General features: G+C 41.3%; 1 pseudogene; it reads right to left on the bottom strand.

The window, feature by feature from the left end:
• Window positions 1-200: 200 nt before the first annotated feature.
• LOC139165419 (protocadherin alpha-3 pseudogene) lies at window positions 201-2540 on the bottom strand (annotated as a pseudogene).
• Window positions 2541-13005: the final 10465 nt, after the last annotated feature.

Raw genomic sequence — 13005 nt, forward strand, 5'->3', positions numbered from 1 at the left:
TGCTTACTGTCATTATCAGACATATTTACTGTCAAGCACAATAGAAACCTTCTTTGGACCCTTTTATAGTTTCTCAAGTTGGTAAACTATTTTTTATTTTAAAAAATATTTGTGATTTGTAATATAATTTACTTTCCACTGTATCTAAGCCTAATAATTCAAAAACAATATTCTCCCAAGACTAATCCAAAAAGAGAAGCCTAGAAATAAGATGTTGAGCAGAAAACAAGAATTCCAAGGGCTGGGCTCACCTTTTTAGCAGAATCTGGAGGCACATCCACCCCATTGATAAGTTCACCATTATTTGCAAAGACAGGAATATTGGGGCTGAAAATCATGAGATCGCTCTTGGCAGCAGCCTCTGCGGTCACACCTGCAAGAATGTGGCTGTGGCGATTGGAATAGGACCAGCTGCCCACTTCACTGGCACAGACCAGAGTGGCCATGCCAGGGCCATAAACCATGGGTTCCTTTGCCTTGCAGTGGCATCGCAGGGCCGCATAGATGAGAGTGGCCAGCAAGAAGAGGCTGGAAATAGAGCAGATGGCAATGATCAGGTAGATGTTGATCGAGTCCACCAGGGGCACAAAGCTCTCCCCTGATCTTTGAAGGTTAATATCTGTTTTGACTGTCTGACCACTTGTCACAAGTGAAACACTCAAGGTGGCTGTGGCTGACAGTGGAGGTTTTCCATGATCCTTCACAAGAACAAGGATTTTGTTGCTTTCTGATTCATCCAGAGAATACTTGTTACTCACCTCACCACTATACTGCCCCACAGTCCATGGACCATTGCTTTCTTCAAGCAGTTCATATTTTAGCCAGGCATTGTATCCAGAATCTGCATCCAAGGCATGGATCTTGCCTACAGTATGCCCAGGCATCACCGGAACCATTAAAAAAATCAGGTTTTCTTCTGATGATCCTGACACGGCAGGTGCGTTGTCATTCTCATCCATCACAAAGACTTGAACAGTTGCATTGCCACATAAGGTGGGTATTCCAGCATCCTTGGCTCTCACATGGAACTGCAGCATTTTCAACTCTTCATAGTCCAAGGACTGCAAAGCATAGAGTTTTCCACTCTCCGAATGTACAGAGATGTAGCTTGACAATGGCCAGAGCTTCTCATCCATCCAATAGGTGATCAGGGCATTCTTAGCTACGTCTGGGTCCGAGGCAGATACTGTGAAGATGTGAGCACCAGGGGGATTGTTCTCCTTCACAAAGACTGTATAGGTGGGCTGTGTGAAAGCAGGAGCATTATCATTTATGTCACTAATAGGCACAAAGAGGGTGATGCTAGAAGACAGTGGTGGAACACCTTGATCTTCCACTGTCACAACCATCCTGTACTCAGCCACCTGCTCCCTATCCAAAGGTGCTCCAACAATCAGGGAGTAGTAATTCTTGAATGTGGATTCAAGTTTGAAGGGTACTCCAGTGGGCAAAAGGAAACAATTTATTTGTCCATTGCTGCCAGAATCCTTGTCAGAAGTACTAATGATGGCTACCACAGTCCCGGGAGGGGAGTCCTCTGGCAATGGGATAGAGAGAGAATTCACAGATAATTCTGGAATATTGTCATTCATGTCTAAAACCTCAATGAGAACTTTAGAGTGCCCTGATAATTGAGAACTGCCTTTATCTTCTGCTACAATTGGAAGTTCGTAGAATTTACTTTCTTCATAATCCAATTTTCCAATCACTCTGATTTCTCCAGTATCAGCATTTATAATAAACAACTTTGTGACTTGTAGAGGAGCACTATCATGAAAAGAATAAGAGATTTCCCTATTAATCCCTTCATCCAAGTCTGTAGCATTTAGAATAATGACTAATGATCCACTAGCTGTATTTTCTAGCAACTTTACCCTATAAACAGATTGGTTAAACACAGGAGGGTTGTCATTGACATCCAGCACATTGATGACTAGCTGAACAGTTCCTGTGAGTTTTGGTTCACCTCCATCAGTGGCTGTCAGGACTAAATGATGCACAGGGCTCTCCTCTCTATCAAGTGGAATCTTCAATAGAAGTACTACAGATTTACTCTCCTCTCCATCATTTCCTGTATCAAGAATAAAATGTTTGTTTGCACTGAGCCGGTGGGTTAACAGAGCATTAGTATCAATATCAGCATCAGAGGCCCCCATTAAGGAGAATCGGGTACCTGCTATCAGTTCTGATATGTTCAGGATCTGTTCCCTAGCAGAGAAGATGGGAGCATTGTCATTAATGTCTTTGATATCAACCTCCACATGGAAGAATCTCAGAGGTTTCTCCACAATCACCTCCAGATGAAGGACACAGTCTGCATTCTTGGCACACAGCTCCTCCCTGTCTATCCGGGAATTTACAAACAAGATCCCATTCTGCAGGTTTACCTCAAAATAGTCCTTCTCTCCTTTGCACAGCATCCGGAACATCCGAGGCACCAGCTCACTCACCTCCAGCCCCAGATCCTGGCCGATGCGGCCCACAAAGGTGCCGTGCTGGGATTCCTCCAGCACAGAATAATGGAGCTGTCCGCTCCCCATTTTCCAGGCGGTGTGGAGCAGAAACAGCTGCAGCAGCCCCTTCGGCCAGGTAAGCATTGCAGACACTGGCACAACACCAGCAAGCTCTTCTCTTTGCCTCTAAATATCTCAGCTCCAAGATGTCAGGAGCAGAGCCCATCTACTCCAGCCATACTGGCAATGCGTTCATAGGTTGAATCTTGGTTTGTTGAGCTTTCTCTGTTGTTCGATATTTCTCTTGTGGATCTGTCTGGAAGCAATGTCTGTCCCTTTAAGGGAGGGGCTCTGCATTTTCAGTTTCACTTAGAGGGTTTCCTTAGGAAACAGCGACCTCTTGTGACTAAAAGCCAAAGTAAGAAATTTTAATATTCTTTCCTTAAGGCTTCAAGGGCTGTTCGTTCATATATCTCTGATGTATCATTTTCCTTCTTTTGGGCTTTAAATGTTATATTAATTTAAATCTTATATTGATGCTTTGGTATTTCCTAGTCATCTTTCCCATTGCCAATAGATGAGCACCAGATCGTTGGGGGTAAGTTGAAGCAATTACGTTTAAATTGGAGCATTAATTCTAAAGAAACACATAATAGTATTCCAATGCTATGAATGAAGAAGTACTTTTCTAGTTTTATTTCTGAGTCTTGGCTTGATATACAGCTCCTGAATCTTTTAGGCAAATGTCAAATAGGCCAAGTTCTAAAAACTAATGTGATGCCGTAATTGGCTGATTCCTGAAATAGATTTTACAATTGATCTAACCAATGTATTTTGTATTAACCCTGTTTAGCTTATATGATTTTGTACTAAATCTTTTGAGAAGGAAAATATTGTGAAATTTAATAATTTTCCCTTTTTATTTTATTTCATGTAACGTAAGGAGTCTATCACTAAATAACGTCACAAAATAATTTTTAATTATTTCCTTTATACACACTCCTACAGACAAGTTCAGATAAGTTAAACATCTAACCATCATAAAGGAATATGTGCCTTTACTTTTCATTGCTCAGAGGAAAACAATGGCAAATCTATTAAACTTATTAGCCTGGGAGAAAAAAATCATGAAATCAGAACCCACTGTACTATTTCCTCTATCCTGGGATCAAAAAAAACAAGTCAAAAGTTTATTCTGTATGATATTTCTTCAGCTTCTTTAAGAATGCTATTAAATATGCCCTAAATCAAGTTTTCTTATCTCAAGGTTAAAACACATTTTTAAATTTTCTTTTCTTTCCACTCACATAATCCTTAGTGCCTTTATTAGCAGTATTTCATATCTGCACGTTCAAATATGAAACGTACACTAAATATTTCCCATGTTTTCAGTATAATAAAGTAACTAGATATCACCCACCCCAGTAGGGTTCCTGGTCACATTAACCAATCAGGTAGATGGCAGGCTGCTCTGCTATTTGTTTGTTTGTTTGTTTGTTTGTTTGTTTGTTTAATTTATATGCCGCCCCTCTCCAAAGACTTGGAGTGGCTCACAACAGTAATAGAAAAAACAATGTACAATACAAATCTAATAATTAAAACTAAAAACCCATAATTTAAAAAACATGCACACAACATACCATACATAAACAATATAGGCCTGGGGAATTTATCTCAGTTCCCCCATGCCTGACAGCAGAGGTGGGTTTTAAGGAGTTTACAAAAGGCCAGGAGAGTGGGGATAGTTCTAATCTCAGGGGGGAGCTGGTTCCAGAAGGTCGGGCCGCCACAGAGAAGGCTCTTCCCCTGGGACCCGCCAAACGACTGTTTAGTCGACGGGACCCAGAGAAGGCTAACTCTGTGGGACCTAATTGGTTGCTGGGATTCTCTCTGGCTATTACCAGCTCTCATTGAGATGATCTTGATTCCCATGGGCTTTATTGCTGTTATGTCTGGCATCTGGGAGGAAATTATCTCACACCCTGCATTTCCCCTTTACTTTATAATGCACTAGTGAAACCAGACTTTGAATACTGCAAACACTTCTAATCACACACATATACACAAAAATCCCAGTGTGCAGAGAAGAGTAACAAAGATGATGAATGATCTGGAGTAGGAGTGTGATCAACCAGTCATGTCATTATGATGTCACCAAACCAAATCAGTCGGTGCCAGTCTATGGGCGCCACCATCTTTAAAAAAAAAAAAAATTAATGTTGTATTTCTTTCTGAGCATGACCAGAAGCTGAGTTCCGCCACTGTGCATGCAATCACTATTTTTTTTCAGGTTTGAGGTTTCAGGAGGATTTTTCATTACTGTGTACATGCATGCCTATGAGCCATGCCATGCCATGTGGTACAGGAGGGAGCGAAACTGCAGCAAGGTAAGTTGCAACCCTCCCCTGGTCTGGAGGCTAAATTATACAACGAGCAGTTGAGAAAGTTAGGGATGAATAGACTATTGAAGCCGATTTAGGGGTGGGGGTACAATACAGTACTGTACTTGTCTTCCAGTACTTAAAGAGTTGTCACAGATAAGAGGGGATGGAAGTAATGGGTGCAAGCTTGTTAAACAGAGATCCAACCAAGAAGGAGAAATTTTCTGGAATAGCTTTTCACAGAGTTGTGAGTGCTCCAACACTGGAGGTTTTCAAAAATAGATAGTCATTTTCCAAGACAGTATCAAGATTCATATCTTGAGCAGGTGGTTGGTTTACAAGATATAAATATAAATATAAATAACAAGAAATAAATCAAGGTCCATTAAAGAGAGAAGATGATAAGGAAGTAACAGGCAACAGAGAGAAAGCAGAGTTGCTTAATTCATTCTTTGCATCAGTCTTCACACAAAAGGAAACAATAGTCCAATAGTACCCGGGAAGAGGGTATGGAAAAGATAATAAAAACAGACTGCCAACAACTAGAAATGAGTAAAGTAATAACTAGAAGTCAGTATGGATTTGTTAAAAACAGATCATGACAACCCAATCTTATTTCATTTTTCAACATAGTGACTTAGTAGACCAGCAAAATACTTTCGATATAATCTACTTAGACTTTAACAAGGCATTTAACAAAGTAGACCACCAATTTTTATTTTTTATTTTTTTAGGTATGTATTGGTAGTATATTTAGACATAACACTGATTATATGCATGAGGTGAGTACTAATAAGAGGGAAACCTTAGGACAGGAACAGTAGGCATGCTCTTAGGGATCGGGTGAGGTCAACATGGTAAAGTTTTGGAGGTTTGGTGATGATACTACAAAGTCAGGTAGTGAGTTCCAAGCATTAACTACTCAGTTGCTGAAGTCATGTTTTTTATAGTCAAGTTTGGAGCGGTTAACTTTGAGTTTGTATCTGTTGTGTGCTCATGTATTGTTGTGGTTGAAGCTGAAGGAGTCATTGGCAGGAAGGACGATGTAGCAGATGATTTTATGAGATATGCTTAGGTCGTGTCGAAGGTGACGTACTTCTAAGCTTTCTACACCTATGATTTCAAGTTTGATTGTGTAAGATATTCTGTTGCAAGTAGAGGAGTGGGTGGCTCTTCTTGTAAAGTATCTCTGGACACTTTCTGTATTTATGTATTTATGTCTGAAATGCGGTATGAATTCCAGATAGATGAGCTGTATTCAAGGATTGGTCTGGTGAAAGTTTTGTATGCTCTGGTTAGTAGTGTGATATTATCAGGGAAGGAGCTACATGAGATTAGGTTAACAACTCTTGAAGCCTTTTTGGTGATGTTGTTGCAGTGGACTTTGACACAGGTCATTTGATATGAGTATTCCAAGATCTTTTACAGAGTGAGAGTTGTCTGCAAGATCTTGTCTATTCAGCTTGTATATGGTGTTCTGATTATTTTTGCCAATGTATAGGACAGAGCATTTATTGGTTGAGATCTGGAGTTGCTATATGTTTGACCATTCTGACACAAAGTCAAGATCATTTTGGAGGTAGCAGTGTTATCGGTGGTGTTGAAGAGTTTTACATAATTGGTGAAGAGAACATAGTTGCTTGTAATCGCAAAGGTCATTTATATAGCATATGAAGAGTGTTGGTCCTAGTATGCTTCCTAGTACACCGCTGTTAACAGGAACAGGATTAGATAGGGCGCTCCCTATTTTGACCACTTGTTGTTTGTTTGATAGGAATGCAGTTATCCAATCATGTAGTGATCCAGAGATGCTGTAGGATTTCAGTTTTATGAAAAGATTATTGTGAACCGCTGAGTGGAAGGTTTTATAGTCCATATGTTTTTGCAGTGTAAGAGTTGCAGGTTACAGGATAATTTTTTTCTGAAATCAAATTGTTTGTTAGAGGGTAGGTTGTTAGTTTCTAAATAGATGGTAATGGATTGGTTTATTATTGATTCCATGACTTTGCATGTGACATAGCATAGAGAGATTTATCTGTAGATTTCTACTAGACTGGGAGCTCCCTTTTTGAAGATGGGGATGACCATGGCTAGTGACCATAGCTTTGGTAAGGAACTGGTCCTGTAGGATTTTTCAAAGATTATGCTTAGTGGTTCAGCTATGGTTGTGGAGAGCTTTTTTTAGGAAGTATGCACATAGTCCATCAGGTCCAATTGACAGAAAAGACTTTAGGCCCCACAATACTTTTTCAACGTTGTCCTCAGTGAAATCTATTTGTGTTAAATTGTTGTATTTGCGGTATGTCTAGGGAATTTTGGCATTAGACATTACTGTTTACAAAGACTGAGACAAATAATGTATTGAAGAGGGTAGCTTTGACTGTTTCATCATAGCATTCTTTGTTGTTGGGTCCTTTTAGTGGTGAGAGGGTTCTCAACTAGAGTTTGTTATTTACGTAGTTGTAGAAGGCGTGATTGGATTTTGTGCACGGAAGGTTTCCTCTTGTTTCCTGTGATAGTTGGAGCATTCTGTCTTTATTTGGTGGCACATATTTTTGTAGAGGTTTTTGAAGTTAGCTACATAGCCTGCTTTGTTTTTTCCCAGAGGCATTTTTTAAATTGTAGCTTCCTTATTGATATGGGCAGTTTGTTTTTCTTGGTTATGGTGGTTATTATTGGTACATGTAGTATAATAGTTCTTTTGACTTTGAGCAATAAGGTGTTATAGAGCAGTGTTTCCCAACCTTGGCTGGCTGGGGAATTCTGGGAATTGAAGTCCAAATATCTTCAAGTTGCCACGGTTGGGAAACACTGTTATAGAGGTCACTGGCAGTGTTACAGCCAAAGAATAGAGTTTGCCAGTCAAGAGTTGAGAGGTCGGCATCTATGAGTTCATAGTTGGCTTTTTAAATGTTGTGCTTGGGTGTCCCATTATTAAGGTGATTCTTGCAATGTGTAGATTGAGGATGAAGTGTATCATTCTGTGGTTGCTGTTGGAAAAGTGTTCTTTTATTTGTAATCCATAAATTGCGCTTTCCCTGTGCAGAATATGAGGTCGAGGTGGTTGTTGAGTCTAGTATTGTTCGATACTAGTTGGTCAAGTCCCAGATTGGTAACAGCGTTGTATAGGATTATATGGATGGATTTGTTTAGGGTCTAGTATATGTGAGGAGATTGAGGGCTCAAAAGAAAGATAAGGGGGTATGAGCAGGAAGCTGCCCACATTAGTGAGTTTTTTTTGTAATATATAGCTACTCTGCCTCCTCTGCGGATTTCATGGTCGGACCGGAAGACAAGGTTGTTTCTTGGTGTGACGATGGAAGGATGCATTTAGCCATGTTTCACAGACAAAAATAATGTCGAAGGTGTCAGTATTTAGTAGTAGTATGAATTCAGACATCTTGTTAATTACACTTCTTGCATTGATTAGTTTGCATTTGAGATTAGTATTGGATTGGAGTGGAGGAGGTACGGAGAGGGGCGGCATACAAATCTAATAATAATAATAATAATAATAATAATAATAATAATAATAATAATAATAATAATAAAGTAAGGAGCACACTTTTCTAGTTTTGGTTGGTGGTGTGTGGGATGTTGATTTGTTGTTGGAGGATGGTGGGTTGGATGTTATGGATGTTCTTGGATGTTCTTAGTAAGCTAGAAAAAAGTAGGATAGATAGCATCCCCATCAGATGGATTTATAACTGGCTGACAAACCATACTCAATGATTAGTCATTAATGATACTACGTCTACATGGAGAGAAATAAGTAATGGGGTACCACAAGATTCTGTCTTAGTAATCTTCAATATCTAAAGAGGCCCATCCCAGAAACCCTGAAAGTATTGGTTCATCCACTTTGGTTAACCAGATTTCTTGAATGGCTATTACATCAAATCTGGAGAGAAAGTTCATTAGTCCATTATCAACCATCCCTTTCCAGCCAGACACCTTCTAGGTCACCATCTGTATGGGATTCCCAGAGGCAAGGTGGTCTGGCTTGGATGGTTGGTTGGTTTGTTTGTTTGTTTGTTTGTTTGTTTGTTTATTTAATTAGACTTCATTAAAGCTGCCCTTCTCAAGGTGACTGGTTGGCAAGCTAGCAAGAATGCCGGATGTCGACTTGACTTTGGAGCTGGGTCTATATTAAAAATGCTTCCCGTATAGACATAGTTATTGTGAGGTTCGATATTTCTCTTTGTGAGTTGCAATTCTTCTTGTTGTTGCTCCTCTTTATCTTGATTGCCAGGATTCCTCTGCTTTAGCTCTAAGATTGACATTTATTTATTTATTTATTTATTTTTTATTAATAGAGTTGAAAGGACCGTTAGGTCATCGAGTCCAACCCCCTGCCTGAGCAGGAAACCCTACAGCACCCCAGCCAAATGGAAGTCCAATCTCCTCTTGAAGGTGTCCAGAGTTGGGGAGTTCACCACCTCCCCTGGCAGGCAGTTCCATTGGTTGATCGCTCTGACCGTCAGGAAGTTCTTCCTTATTTCCAGGTTGAATCTCTCCTTGGTCAGCTTCCAACCATTGTTCCTCGTCCGGCCCTCTGGTGCCCTGGGGAATAAAGAGACCCCATCCTCACAGTGGCAACCCCTCAAGTATCTGTAAACTGCTATCATGTCCCCTCTAGACCTTCTTTTTTCTAGGCTGTCCATGCCCAGTTCTCTCAATCTCTCTTCGTAAGTCTTGGTTTCGAGTCCCCTAATCATTTTGGTTGCTCTTTTTTGCACCTTCTCCAGAGTTTCGATGTCTTTTTTGTAGTGAGGTGACCAAAATTGGATGCAGTACTCCAGGTGGGGTCTGACCAGGGCATAGTAGAGTGGTATTAGTACTTCCCTGGTCTTGGAGCGTATTCCTCTGTTGATGCAGTTTAGGATTGAGTTGGCTTTTTTGGCTGCTGCTGCACATTGCTGACTCATGTTTAGTTGATTGTCCACCAAGACTCCAAGATCTCTTTCGCAGTCACTACTGCTGAGTGGGGTATCTCCCAGGCTGTATGTATGTCTAGGGTTCTTTTTGCCGAGGTGGAGGACTCTGCATTTGTTGGTGTTGAACCTCATTTTGTTGGTATGGGCCCACTGTGATAGTCTGTCTAGGTCTTCTTGTACTCTGAGCCTGTCCTCAAGGGTGTTGGCTACCCCCGCCAGCTTGGTGTCATCTGCAAATTTTATTAGTTCCCCTTTTATTCCCTCGTCCAGGTCGTTGATGAAAATGTTAAAGAGTACAGGACCCAGGACAGAGCCCTGTGGTACTCCACTGTCTACTTTTTTCCATGTGGATTTGGTGCCGTTGAGGACAACTCGTTGGGTGCGGTTGGTCAGCCAACTGTTTATCCATCTACATGTGTGTCTACTCCATTTTTTTCTAGTTTGTGGATTAGGAGATTGTGGTCGACTTTATCGAAAGCCTTACTGAAGTCCAAGTATATGAGGTCCACTGAGTTGCGTTGGTCAACTGACTTGGTTATGGTGTTGAAAAATGATATGAGATTTGTTTGGCATGATTTGTTTCTGATGAATCCATGCTGGCTATTGGATATGATCTTGTTTGTTTCTAGGAAGTGGGTAAGTTGTTTTTTGATTATTTTCTCCAGTATTTTTCCAGGTATAGAGGTCAGACTAATTGGTCTGTAGTTACCTGGGTCAGTCTTTTTGCCTTTTTTGTGGATGGGGACTACGTCAGCTCGCTTCCAGTCTTCCGGTAGGTCTCCAGTGATCCAGGATATTTGGTAGATGAGGAGGAGTGGTTCCGCTATGGTGTCTGCCAATTCTTTTAGGACTTTGGGGTGAAGTCCGTCTGGCCTGGTGATTTGTATTCGTTGAGTTCCCTCAGGTAGTCCCTCACTGTGCTTTTGTCTATGTTGAGTTCGGTTCTGGGGCAGTTTGTTGCAGTTAAATTGCAGATTGGTTGGAGGGAGGTTCCCTTTTGTGTGAAGACTGATGCAAAGTAGGCGTTGAGTAGCTGTGCTTGGTGATTGCTGTCTGTGATTTCTCTACCCTCTTCGTTTTTTAGTGTGACGATTGTTTCTTTGATTTTCTTCTTATTGTTGATGTGTTGGAAGAATCTTTTTTTGTTGTCTTTGACTTCCGCTGCAAGGTGTTGTTCATATTGTGCCTTTGCTGTTTTTATTTTTTGTTTGCAGGAACTGGCTGTTTGCTGATATTCCGCTTTGGTTATGAGTCCTTCTTTCCATTGTTTGTACTTAGCTTTTTTTTCCTTTTATGTCATCTGCGAGGGCTTTGTTTAGCCATGCAGGTTTAGTTTTGGTTTTCCTGTTTTTCCTTTTCATGGGGATTGCATTGTTTTGGGCATCTATGATGCTGTTTTTTAGGATCACCCAGGCTTCCTGAGTGGTTTTTCCTTCTAAGAGTTCGTTCCAGGGGCATTGTTCAAGGTTCGCTCTGAGATTGTTAAAGTCCGCTTTTCTGAAGTCTGGGACTGTGGTGGTGTTGGGTATAGTAGCTAGTGATTGCACTATGTTGAATTTGAGGATGACGTGGTCGTTCTCTCCCAGTTTCCCTTCTTCTTCTGTTCCCTCTATTGTTTCTTCCCTGTTTGTTAGTATTAGGTGTAATATAGCATTCCCTCTGGTTCCTGTTTCAACTTTTTGGGTTAGAAAGTTGTCAGCTAGACTGGAAAGAAATTTGGCAGACTTTCCACTTGGTGCTGAGTTAGTTTTCCAGTTGATGTCTGGGTAGTTGAAGTCCCCCATTATTGTCGTGCTGTGTTTGTTGCATATGTCTGTTAGTTGGCATGTGAAGAGGTCGTCCATTGTGTCTGTTTGATTGTGTGGTCTGTAGTATACTCCAATTGTGGTGTTGCTCTTTTTTCTTTTATGTTGACCCATATGATTTCTAGGGGGTTATCATCTTTGGTTGGATGTAGTTCTGTGGCAGTGTAGTGGTCTTTGATGTATAGTGCAACACCTCCTCCTTTCTTGTTTGACCTGTTCTTCTTGAAGAGGTTGTAACCCATTATCTGTGTGTTCCAGGCGTGCGTTTCGTCCCACCAGGTTTCTGTGATTCCAATTAGATCGTATTGGCCCTCATGTATTGATAATTCCAGTTCATCCTGTTTGTTTCCCAAGCTTTGTGCGTTTGTGTACAGGCATTTTAGATGTTTGTGTTTGTTTGCAGGTAGAAATTTTTTATTCTCAGGTTTGTTTGTAGGCTTGTCCCGTTCCCCTTCCTTGTTTTGTTCAGTGTTTTGTCGTATAGTTTGGTCACCCTCCCCTCTCAGAGCTAGTTTAAAGCCCTCCTGATGAGTTGGGCTAGTCGGTTGCCTAAGAGGTTCTTCCCCGCTCTAGTGAGGTGTAGCCCGTCGCTTGCTAGAAGCCCTTCTTGGAGATAGTGCAGGCCATGGTCGAGGAAGCCAAAGTTCTTATGGTGACACCATCCTTTAAGCCAGTGATTTATCTGCGGGATTTTGCGTTCTCTGGCGGGGTGTCGTCCTCTAGTGAGGAGGATGGAAGAAAAAACAACCTGAGCACCTGTTTTTCTGATTGTGTTGCCCAAGTGGTCATAGTCTTTCATAATTTGGTTCATGTCTTTCCCTGTGTCGTTGATTCCCGCATGAATCACCAATAGTGGGTAGTAGTCCATGGGTTTGAGTATTTTGGTGAGGTTTTCAGTTATGTCAGAGATTTTAGCTCCAGGGAGGCAGCACACCTCTCTAGATTGGTTGTCTGGTCTGCAGATGGGAGGCTCAGTTCCCCTGAGGATTGAGTCTCCAATTACCAGTACTCTCCTTTTCTTTTTGGCTGGCTTGGGGTGAGGGAGGTTAGCTTCTGTTGTTGAGGCTTTTGGTGGAGTTGTGTTGTGCTTGGTTCTTGGTGGTTCTTTGTCAGATGTTTGCAGGTTTTCTTGTTCCGAGAGTACTGAATATTTGTTGCTTGTAGGCAGTGGGGTTGGGAGGAGGAGGGTTGGAGATGGTGGAGGCTTGTTTTTTCGTCTTAGGGTGATGTGTGTCCAGCTATTTACTGCTTCTGGGGCGTGGATTCGGCTTAGCTCCTCTGGGGTGTTGGTTTTGTTGGGAGTCTGATGGATTTTCTCATTGTGATGTTGGTGCTTCAGGGTTGTTAGGTTTTTCTCTAGGTTTTCGATTTTTTCCTCAAGTAGCTGGATGAGTTTGCATTTGTTGCAGGTAAAGTTTTGGAGGTTTGA

Source organism: Erythrolamprus reginae, chromosome 3 (assembly GCF_031021105.1).
Source record: "Erythrolamprus reginae isolate rEryReg1 chromosome 3, rEryReg1.hap1, whole genome shotgun sequence".
Classification (NCBI taxonomy): Eukaryota; Metazoa; Chordata; class Lepidosauria; order Squamata; family Dipsadidae; genus Erythrolamprus; species Erythrolamprus reginae.